This window comes from Bos indicus, chromosome X (assembly GCF_029378745.1).
Source record: "Bos indicus isolate NIAB-ARS_2022 breed Sahiwal x Tharparkar chromosome X, NIAB-ARS_B.indTharparkar_mat_pri_1.0, whole genome shotgun sequence".
NCBI lineage: Eukaryota > Metazoa > Chordata > Mammalia > Artiodactyla > Bovidae > Bos > Bos indicus.
Window position 1 is genome coordinate 52,169,975 of NC_091789.1, and position 13,074 is coordinate 52,183,048.

The 13,074-nt window shown below is 41.8% G+C and overlaps 1 pseudogene; it reads right to left on the reverse strand.

Annotated features, from left to right (window-relative positions):
* Nucleotides 1–99: 99 nt before the first annotated feature.
* On the reverse strand, nt 100–2,121 carry LOC139181633 (E3 ubiquitin-protein ligase RNF168-like; annotated as a pseudogene).
* Between the last annotated feature and the right edge of the window lie 10,953 nt (nt 2,122–13,074).

Here is a 13,074-nt window from a genome sequence, read left to right on the forward strand (position 1 = left end):
GTGCCCACATAGCAGAATGAAAAATTTATAAAGAATCTATGATAGAGAGTTACACAATCCTGCTTTACTAGAATGTAAAACACTCTTCTTACCCAAGCATTACTGTGTGCATTTCTGAAACATCTGAAAAATAGTCTTCTGTGACTTACTAGGCTGTAGGGAATGAGCAGTGTTGGGAACAATTCTCTGTAGTAGTACTTGGTATCTTTCTTCCATTAACTAGATCTTAACATTTCAACTGGATCTTAGAAGGTTGTCAATTTTCATTTTTTCAGGCAAGGAGATCCAACCAGTCAGTCCTAAAGGAAATCAGTCCTGAATATTCATTGGAAGAACTAATGCTGAAGCTGAAACTCCAATACTTTGGCCATCTAATGAGAAGAACTGATTCATTTGAAAAGACCCTGATGCTGGGAAATATTGAAGGCGGAAGGAGAAGGGGATGACAGAGGATGAGATGGTTGGATGGCATCACTGACTCAATGGACACGAGTTTGAGTAAGCTCCAGAAGTTGGTGGTGGACAGAGAAGCCTGGTGTGCTGCAGTCCATGGGGTCACAAAGAGTTGGACATGACTGAGCAACTGAACTGAACTGAGGTTTTTGGTGGATGCCCTAGATCAGTTTGTCTTTTAAAGCTTCTATCTTTGGCGTTCTTCCTCTGTCCATTTAGTACTTTGTCTGGAGGTGAAGACATAGCCCATAACTGATATTCATCTGGGGATCCTTTGGCCAGGTTAGCCTCATTTTTTCTTAATCCACCTCTTTCTGAAGCTGTAATGAAGCAGAAAATAACCTGTCCCATTCTTCTTGTTTATGTCTCTCAAAGAGGTTCCAAATCTATCAGTCTTGGGGTAAAGTGGACTTGTTTACTCAGCCTGAGGAAGATTTGGGGAACATTTTTCTTCTTTTTGTAAAACAGCATGGATTGCTGACTGCTTCAGACAAAGATTCCTGTTTTTTTGTTTGTTTGTTTTTGAGATATCTTTATTGTTCAGTAGGTGAGACTCCTCATTTTCTGTCACAACTGTTATTTTCAAGTGTATGTGTTATATCTGATATTGTACATCCACTCTCAGTTTTACCATAAGGCTTAATTGCAGCTTCTCCAGAAGAGGGAACTCCGGCTTTAGGTTCCTTATGACTTGTGACACATAACTTTTTCATGAATGTTTTGTTTTGATTTCCTTCAAGACACCATTCTCCACCTCTGGCACATAACTTAGGTTTAGGTGACTCCACTGAAGATTCTGCACCTTGCTTTTGAACTTCAAAGCATATCTGAGGAGAAAATGCAGGCATACCTTCCTCAATTTCTGTATCTTGCCATGTAGGGTTCTTCATATCACTGCTGTCAGTCTCCTTGGACATGGAGGTTTTCCTGTCTTCTTCTACAACTACAAACTGTGATGCTAACCCAAGTTGAGAATTTGGTGACAAATACTTCTGAATATCACCAGTGTTTTTTTGTTTGCTCTTCCTTTTCCTTTGTGACTTGGTTGTGACAGGATTAGATTTTTTGGAATCCAAGGGGGAAGCCGAGACACTCCTCACAGATATTGCTAATATTAAGGCTTAGCCTTCTTGCCAGGGTTTTATTACTTTTCAGTTGTTCCTCCATCTCTCTGTGGCTTTTTTCTGCCTGTTTCTTTTCCTCTTCTTCCTCCTCTGCCAGTAATCTCTGTATGTATTCTTCACTGGCTTTGTTTTCTTCTTCCTGATTGGCTCCTCACTCTGCCTCCATCTTGCTTCTCTCCTTTTCATATTCTCCTCTTAATTCCCCAGGTTGACTTAACAGGTGAACTGGCTGACAGTCATTAATGATTTCCTCTGACTGTTGCCCAGAGACTCTAAGTTTGCATTCCTCTGGATAGTGTTTTTGAATTATCTCCCACAGTTCCATATTGACAAGAGAATTTCTTTGAGTATGGTACCAAGTCCAGAAAGCAATCTGGCAGTGACAGCTGGGACAGCACAAATTTGTCTTTTCAGCAGTTGACTTGAAACATGCTTTACAGAGCGTGTGGTTACAAGGTAGTGTCATGGGCTCAATGAGGATTTCCACACAGATCTGGCACTGGCATTCCAACAAAGAAGGGATGGTGTCTTTGCGTACAGCCATTTTAATATGCTAATAAGGTGTATTCAACAGCAATACAACAATTCAGGAATTGGGCGCATCAAACCACTTGACATAAAAAGGTGTTCTGAGGGCCAGGTAAACAGTATGACCGTGGAAGGCCGTGTATTTGCCCATGTTTAAGACAAGTATCCAGAAAGGAAACAAATAAACCTTGGCAGCTCCCAGGCATTAACAACCATTGCAGTAGGGCAGATGCTGGGCAACGGCGTCTGAACAGGGCAGAAGGAAAGTGCCAAGCTCCCTTCCTCCCTCTTACTAGCTGAGGGTTCTCCCTTAGCTTGGGGCAGCCAAGCCCAAGGCCACCAAGTCTCAAAGCCTCTGGGCCACTCCTCCATGAAGAAAGCTGCTTCCTTCAGGACTCCAGTTTCCTCAGCAGAAGGACTTCTGTTTGACCTTTGCTGTGGAGTCATTCCTGCACACTTCTCAGTGCTCAGAGTCCGCCCTCACCTCTCTTGTGTGTTACTCACTCAGTCATGTACCACTCTTTGCAACCCTGTGGACTGTAGCCCACCAAGGCTCCTCTGTCCATGGGATCTTCCAGGCAAGAATACTGGAGTGGGTTGCCATTTCCTCCTCCAGTGGCTCTTACCCACCCAGGGATCGAACCTGGGTCTCTTGCATTGGCAGGCAGATTCTTTACCATCTGAGCCACCAGGGAAATACAATCTCCTCTCTTAGGTCAGCTAAAAAGCCTAATCTTGGAGGCAGTGCTCTAGCAGTCCTGCAAGGGCTAGGAACATAACAACCTTCTCTCTCCTTTTTCTTTATTTTTTTAGGGGGTGGTAACAGCTAATGAGGTTTTTTGCTTGTTTGTTTGTTTTAAATGAATGATTAAATAGCAGTTTCTAAGACTCTTTAACTTTAAAGTTCAAGAAGATAAATAGCAAGGCAGAGTTCTCGCAGAAAACTGCTGAAGCCTCAATTCAACCCAAGGCCCTAGAGTTCTGGAACCATTGTCTCAGGGCCTTGAAAATAGGGCAGCTAGCACACTTCAGGGTCTGCGTGCCCCACCATGCTAGGGGCTCTCACCTTCTGAAGGATGTTCCCTCCCCACCCCATCACCTGCTGGGCTCCTCACTCAGCCAACACTCACAGGAGCCTTCCTCCTGGGCCCACTCTATCCACTGTCCCTGGGTCCTGGACTAGCCACCTCTCAGGAACCCTTAGTCAGTGCCCAGCTGTTCCTCAGATGGCCCCTGGGTTCCGATCCACCCCCAGAAATAAACACGCCCAATTCCAGGGATGGGGGAGCCTGGTGGGCTGCCGTCTATGGGGTTGCACAGAGTTGGACACGACTGAAGCAACTTAGCAGCAGCAGCAGCAACACCTACAGGGGATGGAAGCACTTCCAGCCACATAAACCCCATTCCCACAGTCAGTGCAGGTCATGGGCACCACCCCATGCACCCCCAGATCCTCTCTTCCTGCATCTGGCTAAGCCTTGAGTGGGTCATCATTGGGGCCTGGAGGGTCCCAAATATACTCCCGTCCTGCAAGGTCTTGACTGGGGGCAAGTCAGGCCTCAGGAGGCACCTCTTTGGGAACAAAGTTCACCCTTCCCATGGGCACCCCCTCCCAGGGCAGAGACCCCTACAGCCTGCCCTAGCCCCGATAAGGCTGCCTGGGGAGCTGAAAGCTGACATCTGTCTCCGTGGCAGGAGGAAGCCCACGTTGAGGATGCTGCTGGGAATTTCCATAATAAATCCTTAGTTAGGAGATCCTGGAGCTTCCAGCACAGGAGTCACCTGCTGTTTCCATTCTCAGGTTCCTGTCACAAGCCTGGCCACCTGCTGCCTGTGGGAGGTGGGCCAGGGTCCACTGCAGAGAACGGGTCTTGGAGGGCAGCCTTGGGAGCCTTTCAGAGACGTGGGGTGCAGAAGTTCTGGGGTTTGTCTTTTGCACTCAGACATTGAAAGTACATTTCAGTGCGTCCCCCGATTTCTGGACGCTTCCATGAGGTCAAAGATCCAGTGTGTAAGGGTGTGAAATATCCCAACTGGATCCAGATGGGGTGAACCACTAGACTGAGGCCAGCAAGTGGGCCTAAGGGGCTTGCTGCCTAGTGGGAGAGCTGTGTGGGTCTGCAGTGCCTTCAGCAGGCAAGGATAGGCTCCCCCAGCCCAGGTGGTTTTGCCAAGAAAGTTGTCACCAGCCCCCCAGTTTGAGTCTCACCTTCATACCCCCCAGTAACCCCCTGAAAACCTGGTGCCACAATTTGCTCACACATCCCCTCAGGCCCCCAGACCCCAGGATGACCACATGCTGCCTCCTGCTGCATGTGGGGTACATTCAGCCCAGCATAAGCCCTGCCAGCAATTTCCAGGAGGATCAAGTATGTAGGAGGTGCCCCAAGGAAGGGGGACACCAAGGGACAAAGATGAGGTACACATGCTCACACAGGACATGGGTAATAGTTGTAGACCCAAGAGTCATTTATGTACCATATGAACATCCCAATTGAGCAGCTTCAGGGAAATCACATGGGTATGAGAAGGGCATCTGTCTCTAAACAAATGTTACATTCAACAGTTAGGAAGCATCTCCATTTCCCAGGATTTTAACTAAGATCTTGAGTTGAAAGTAGTTTCACAATATGCATCGCTCTGTCCTTTCCAAATAAACTGTCTTGAAATGAAGGCAAGCTCGTGGGTTTAACCACCTAGTTAGCTAAGCAGTGAATACCACAGAGAAGGGAAAGGTTGGGAGTTTCCATGAGATCACCCAGCCCCACAGCATCCAGAGTGGAAAATGTTCAGAGTATAGGTGTCAGGGGAAAAGTTTAGTCCCAGGATCATTCAGACAAAGTCCCCAGAAACAGTCAACAGAGGCAAATGAAATCATCTTTGAAGTACTTTCCTTGTTGTTGTTGTTGTTGTTCAGTCATTGCTCATGTCCAACTCTTTGTGACCCCATGGACTACACAAGCCAGGCATCCCTGTCCTTTGCTATCCCCCATAGTTTGCTCAAACTCATGTCCATTGAGTCAGTGATACTATCCAACCATCTCATCCTCTGTTACCCCCTTCTCCTCCTGCCTTCAATCTTTCACAGCATCAGGGTCTTTCCCAATGAGTCAGCTCTTCACATCAGGTGGCCAAACTATTCAAACTTCAGTTTCAGCATCAGTCCTTCCAGTAACTATTCAGGGTTGATTTCCATTAAGATTGACAGGCTCTATCTCCTTTCCATCCAAGGTAATCTCATGAGTTTTCTACAGTACCACAATTAAAAAGAATCAATTCTTTGGTGCTCAGCCTTCTTTATGGTTCATCACATCATTGCATGACTACTGGAAAAACCATAGCATTAACTACATGGACCTTTGACAGCAAAGTGATGTCTCTGCTTTTTAATACGCTGTCTAGGTTTGTCATAGCTTTTCTTTAAAGGAGTAAATGTCTATTAACTTCATGGCTGCAGTCACCAGCAGCAGTAATGTTGGAGCCCAAGATTATAAAATCTATCACTGTTTCCATTTGTTCCCCATCTATTTGTCGTGAAGTGATGGGACTGGATGCCATTAACTTCATTTTTTGAATGTTGAGTTTTAATCCTGTTTTTTCACTCTCCTCTTTCAACTTCATCAAGAGGTTCTTTAGTTTTCCTTTGATTTCTGCCATTAGAGTGTTATCATCTACATATCTGAGGTTATTGATATTTCTCCTGGCAATCTAATTCCAGTTTGTGATCCATCCAGCCCAGCATTTCACATGATGTACCCTGCAGACAAGTTAAATAAACAGGGTGACAGTAGACAGCCTTTATGTACTCCTTTCCCAATTTGAAACCAGTCTGTTGTTCCATGTCTGGTTCTAACTGTTGCTTCCTGACCTGGATACAGGTTTTCCAAGAGGCAAGTAAGGTGGTCTGGTATTTCTATCTCTTTAAAAATTTTCCACAGTGTGTTGTGATCCAACCAGTCAAAGGCTTTAGCATAATCAATGAAGCAGTAGTAGATGTTTTCTTGAATTCCCTTGTTTTTTCTATGATCCAACAGATGTTCACAATTTGACCTCTGGTTCCTTTGCCAATCCAGCTTGTACATCTGGAAGTTCTTGGTTCTCATACTGTTGAAGCCCAGCTTGAAGGATTTTGAGCATTACCTTGCTAGCATGCGAAATGAGTGCAATTGTGTGGTAGTCTGAATAATCTTTGGCATTGCCTTTATTTGGGATTGGAATGAAAACTGACTTTTCCAGTCCTATAGCCTTTGTTGAGTTTTCCAAATTTGATGAAATATTGAGGGCATCACTTTAGCAGCAGCATCTTTTAGGATATTAAATAGCTTAGCTGAAATTCCATCACCTCCTCTTGGTTTGTTTGTAATAATGCTACCTAAGGTCCACTTGACTTCACACTTCAAGGTGTCTGGCTCTAGGTAAGGAACTACATTATTGTTGTTATCCAGGTCATTAAGATCTTTTTTGCATAGATCTTAAATCTATGCAAAATTTAAAATTTTTGTATAGAAAATCTTATATAAAAGATTTGGGCAACCTAAAATAAACCTTCTTTGGGCAACCTAAAATAATCCTTCTTTGGGCAACCTAAAATATTCCTTCTTTGGGCAACCTAAAATATTCCTTCTTTGGGCAACCTAAAATATTCCTTCTTTGGGCAACCTAAAATAATCCCAAGAAAGGAAAACGTATGCATGCCCAACACTAGTAATACAAAATTAGATCACATTCAAAATTGAGGCATCCGTAAAGTGACCAAAAGTCTTGGGTGTTAGTCTGGACACAGGAAAACACATTCCTTGCAGTCACTGTCTTCTTTGATGAGGTTGTGGCTGTTAGATTTTAGCTCTGCAGAAGCAGGATCCTCTTTGACCCACCTCCCAGAATATTGGAAATAAAAGCAAAAATAAACAAATGGGACCTAATTAAACTTAAAAGCTTCTGCACAACAAAGGAAACTATTAGCAAGGTGAAAAGGCAGCCTTCAGAATGGGAGAAAATAATAGCAAATGAAGCAACTGACAAACAACTAATCTCAAAAATATACAAGCAACTCCTCCAGCTCAACTCCAGAAAAATAAATGACCCAATCAAAAAATGGGCCAAAGAACTAAATAGACATTTCTCCAAAGAAGACATACAGATGGCTAACAAACACATGAAAAGATGCTCAACATCACTCATTATCAGAGAAATGCAAATCAAAACCACTATGAGGTACCGTTTCACGCCAGTCAGAATGGCTGCGATCCAAAAGTCTACAAGCAGTAAATGCTGGAGAGGGTGTGGAGAAAAGGGAACCCTCTTACACTGCTGGTGGGAATGCAAACTAATACAGCCACTATGGAGAACAGTGTGGAGATCCCTTAAAAAACTGGAAATAAAACTACCTTATGATCCAGAATCCCACTGCTGGGCATACACACTGAGGAAACCAGAAGGGAAAGAGACACGTGTACCCCAATGTTCATCGCAGCACTGTTTCTAATAGCCAGGACATGGAAGCAACCTAGATGTCCATCAGCAGATGAATGGATAAGAAAGCTTTGGTACATATACACAATGGAGTATTACTCAGCCATTAAAAAGAATACATTTGAATCAGTTCTAATGAGGTGAATGAAACTGGAGCCTATTATACAGAGTGAAGTAAGCCAGAAAGAAAAACACCAATGCAGTATACTAACACATATATATGGAATTTAGAAAGATGGTAACAATAACCCTGTGTACGAGACAGCAAAAGAGACACTGATGTATAGAACATTCTTATGGACTCTGTGGGAGAGGGAGAGGGTGGGAAGATTTGAAGCATGTGTAATATCATGTATGAAACGAGTCACCAGTCCAGGTTCGATGCACGATACTGGATGCTTGGGGCTGGTGCACTGGGACGACCCAGAGGGATGGTATGGGGAGGGAGGAAGGAGGAGGGTTCAGGATGGGGAACACATGTATACCTGTGGCGGATTCATTTCGATATTTGGCAAAACTAACACAATATTGTAAAGTTTAAAAATAAAATTAAATTAAAAAATAAATAAATAAAATTTTAAAAAAGCAATATGTAAATGATAGTGTAGTTGAATATTAAATTTCGGGTTAGCTTGTCACGGCAGTGCTGTGTTGTGGTACCCCTCACTGAGATAATGAAAGGAGTTGAGACAGCAAAGAAGGAGAAAAACCTGAGTAATGTCAGAGATGATACAGAGATGGAACAAACCAGGGTGTGGGGAGAGGTAACAGGTGAACAGTGTTCTGGCTAGGAATGTGACTCCAGGAGGCAGGTAGAACCTCACTGGTAGATGAAGTCCATGGGACCTGGGATCAGAGAAAAACTAAAGAGGGTGTATGTTTTCCAGATGGCGTAGGGGTTCTCTTAGCTGTGAATCGGTCCCTTTTATGTCTGCTTCCTACTTTAAAGGAGGTGCAGGGCACTGAGAATCAGCACAGCTTCCTTACTGTCAGTGGACCTGGTCCTTCTCTGCCCCATGGACTAGTGACAGACGTGGAGGGCACTTTACTCCTTACCATCATTGTGCCTTTTCAGTGTATAAAGGGGCTGTGTAGTATCCATAGAGGCAAATGTGGTCCTTCTCCAATCAGTCCTACACCCAGATAGCCTCAGTTCCCTGGAATGTCCCATCAGTTACCTCTGAGCCTTATCTGCTCACCTGGGAGCCCCTACTCTTCCTTCCAATCAGAGTGAACTCCCCATCTCCTCCCTTCCATCCACCTCCCCTTAAGTCTTGCCCACTGTCCCAGACCCAGCTCCTATTTCAGGAGTCTCTGATGACTCTAGTGAGCATCAAGATTATTTTGTCTATTCAGGATCTTTTGTTGTTTTCTACCAATTTTAGAATTATTTGACTTGGTTCAGTGAAAAATGTCATTGTTATTTTGATAGAGGTTGATTTGAATCTGTAGGTTGCTTTGGTATTATGGTCATTTTAACAAATTTAATATTTTCAATCCATAAGATAGAATATCTTTCCATTTATTTGTGTCTTTTTCATTTTCTTTCACCAGTGTCTTACTGTTTGCATTATAGAGGTATTTCACCTCATTTGTTAAATCCACTTCTAGGTATTTTATTCTTCTTTATCCAGTTGTATGGAGAAGACAGTGGCACCCCACTCCAGTACTCTTGCCTGGAAAATCCCATGGACAGAGGATCCTGGTAGGCTGCAGTCCATGGGATCACTAAGAGTCGGACACGACTGAGTGACTTCACTTTCACTTTTAACTTTCATACACTGGAGAAGGAAATGGCAACCCACTCCAGTGTTCTTGCCTGGAGAATCCCTGGGACGGGGGGAGCCTGGTGGGCTGCCGTCTATGGGGTCGCACAGAGTCAGACATGCCTGAAGCGATTTAGCAGCAGCAGCAGCATGCAGTTGTAACGATATTGAACACCTTTTCATATACACGTTGACTGTTTGTATACAATCTTTGGAAAAATGTCTCTTTAGGTCATTTGCCCATTTTTAATCAGATTTTTCTATATTGAGTTGTATGATTTCCTTATATATTTTGAAAATTAATTCCATATTATATATACAGTTTACAAAGATTTTCTCCAATTCCATAGGTTGCCATTTTATTTTGTTGACTGTTTCTTTTGTTGTGCAAGATGTTTTGTTTTGTGGTCCCATTTGTTGATTTTTGCTTTTGTTACTTGCGCTTTTATAATATATCCAAAATCATCACCACGACCAATGCCAAGGAACTTTTTCTTATATTTTCACCTGGGAGTTTTATGGTTTCAGGAAATAGCAAAAGAACTAGAAATAGAAAAGGGGCCTGAATATGTGAATGCATTTTTGCAATCTCATGATAAAACTTTAACTGCCAAGGAACTGTTTCTTATGGGAGTGAAGAAAGTAGTTTTTTGAAAGGAATCTACCCCTGATGGAGATGCTGTGAAGATCGTTGAAATGACAATAAAGGATTTAGATTATTACATAAACTTAGTTGATAAAACATGGCAGGCTTTGAGAGGACAGACTCCAATTTTGAAAGAAATTCCACAGTGGGTAAAATGCTATAAAACAACATTGCATGCTATGGAGAAATCGTTTCTGAAAAAGAAGACTTAACTGATACAGCAAACTTTATTTTTGTTTCATTTAAAGAAATTACCATGGCCACCCACCCGAACCTTCAACAACCACCAACCTAATCAGTCAGCAACCATCAGAAAACATGCCTGACCCTCCACCAACCAACAAATGATGGCTCACTGAACTTTCAGATATCTGTTAGCAAGTTTCAACAGTCAAGTTTTTTTTTGAGGGATACTTTTTTATTTTCTTTGCTCTGATCTTCTGGAGTTTTCTCTTTGCAGTAATTTAGGTCATGTCTACATTTACTGGATGAAAGCTTTATCTGTTTAGCTCTTTTTTTTAAAAAATTTTATTTTTTAATTGAAGGATAATTGCTTTACAGAATTTTGTTGTTTTCTGTTAGACCTCAAAGTGAATCAGCCATAGGTATACATATATCCCCTCCCTCTTAAACCTTGCTCCCATCTCCCTCCCCATCCCACCCCTCTAGGTTGATACAGAGCCCCTGTTTGAGTTTCCTGAGACATACAGCAAATTCCTGTTGTCTATCTATTTTATATATGGTAATGTAAGTTTTCATGTTACTCTCTCCGTACATTTCATCCTCTCCTCCCCTCTCCCCATGTCCATAAGGCCGTTCTCTATGCCTGTTTCTCCATTACTGCCCTGTAAATAAATTCTTTGTTACCATCTTTCTAGATTCCATATATATGTGTTAGTATATGATACTTATCTTTCTCTTTCTGACTTACTTCATTCTGTATAATAGGCTCTAGGTTCATCCACCTAATGAGAACTGACTGAAATGCATTCCTTTTTATAGCTGAGTAGTCATGTATATATACCACAACTTCTTCATCCATTCATCTGTTGATGGACATCTAGGTTGCTTCCATGTTCTAGCTATTGTAAATAGTGCTGCAATGAACATTGGGGTACATGTGTCTTTTTCAATTTGGTTTCCTCAGGGTATATGCCTAGGAGTGGGATTGTTGAGTCATATGGTGGTTTTATTCCTAGTTTTTTAAGGAATCTCCATACCATCTTCCATAGTGGCTGTATCAATTTAAATTCCCACCAACAAGAGAATTCGTTTTACAAGAAGGTCCCTTTTTCTCCACACCCTTTCCAGCATTTATTGCTTGTAGACTTTTTGATGATGGCCATTCTGACCAGTGTGAGGTAATATGCATTGTAGTTTTCATATGCATTTCTCTAATAATGAGAGATATTGAGCATTTTTTCATGTGTTTGTTAGCCATTTGTATGTCTTCTTTGGAGAAATTTTTGTTTAGGCCTTTTTTACACTTTTTGATTGGGTTGTTTGTTTTCCTGGTATTGAGTGGTATGAGCTGCTCGTATATTTTCAAAATTAATCCTTTTTCAGTTGTTTAATTTGCTATTATTTTCTCCCATTCTGAGGGATGTCTTTTCACCTTGCTTATAGTTTCCTTTGCTGTGCAAAAGCTCTTAATTAGGTCCCACTTGTTTACTTTTGGTTTTATTTCTATTACTTTAGGAGGTAGGTCATAGAGGATCTTGCATTGATTTATGTCACCAAGTGTTCTGCCTATGTTTTCCTCTAAGAGTTTTATAGTTTCTGGTCTTACATTTAGGTCTTTAATGCATTTTGAGTTAATCTTCATGTATGCTGTCAGGAAGTGTTCTAATTTCATTCTTTTACATGTAGCTGTCCAGTTTTCCCCCCTCGATTGCACCGCTTATTGGAGAGGTTGTCTTTGCCCTATTGTATATTCTTGTCTCCTTTGTCAAAAATAAGGTACCCATAGGTGCATGAGTTTATGTTTGGGCTTTCTATCTTGTTCCATTGGTCTATATTTCTGATTTTGTGTCAGTACCATACTGTCTTGATGACTGTAGTTTCGTAGTATAATCCAAAGTCATGAAGGTTGATTCCTCCAGCTCCATTCTTCTTTCTCAAGACTGCTTTGGCTATTTGGGGTCTTTTGTGTTTCCATATGAATTGCGAAATTTTTTGTTCTAGTTCTGTGAAAAATGTCATTGGTAATTTGATAGGGATCACATTGAATTTGTAGATTGCATTTGGTATTATAGTCATTTTCCCAATATTGATTCTTCCTACCCAGGAACATGGGATATCTCTCCATCTGTTCATGTCATATTTGATTTCTTTCATCAGTATCTTATAATTTTCTGTATACAGTTCTTTTGTCTCCTTAGAAAAGTTTATTCCTAGATATTTTATTCTTTTTGTTTCAGTGGTGAATGGGATTGATTCCTTAATTTCTCCTTCTGATTTTTCATTGTTAGCATATAGGAATGCAAGTGATTTCTGTGTATTGATTTTGTATCCTGCAACATGACTAAATTCCCTGATTAGCTCTAGTAATTTTCTGATACTATCTTTAGGGTTTTCTATGTACAGTATCATGTCATCTGCAAACAGTGATAGCTTTACTTCTTTTCCAATCTGGATTCCTTTTATTTCTTTTTCTTCTCTGATTGCTGTAGCTAGGACTTCCAAAACCATGTTGATTAATAATGGAGAAAGTGGACACCTTGTGTTTTTCCTGATCTTAGAGGGGATGCTTTCAGATTTTTACCATTGAGAATAATGTTTGCTGTGGGCTTATCATATATGGTCTTTACTATGTTGAGGTAGGTTCCTTCTTTTAGGTAGTTAGAATAGGAAAAATGAGTCTAGAATGGCAGTGGCTAACAGACAAGGAAGGGAAAAGCCTGCAAAAATAGAACAAAGGAAGGTCCGAGGACTGGAGTGAAGACCTCGGGTAAAACAAACAGCACTCCTGGATAGCCTAATTTACATAGGGCAGGCCCAGGGGGAGGAGAAAAAACATATAAAAAGAGGAGCCAAAATTGGTCTGGGGGCTTCTCTTCCCTTTGTGTCTTTTGGGTCGGCATGC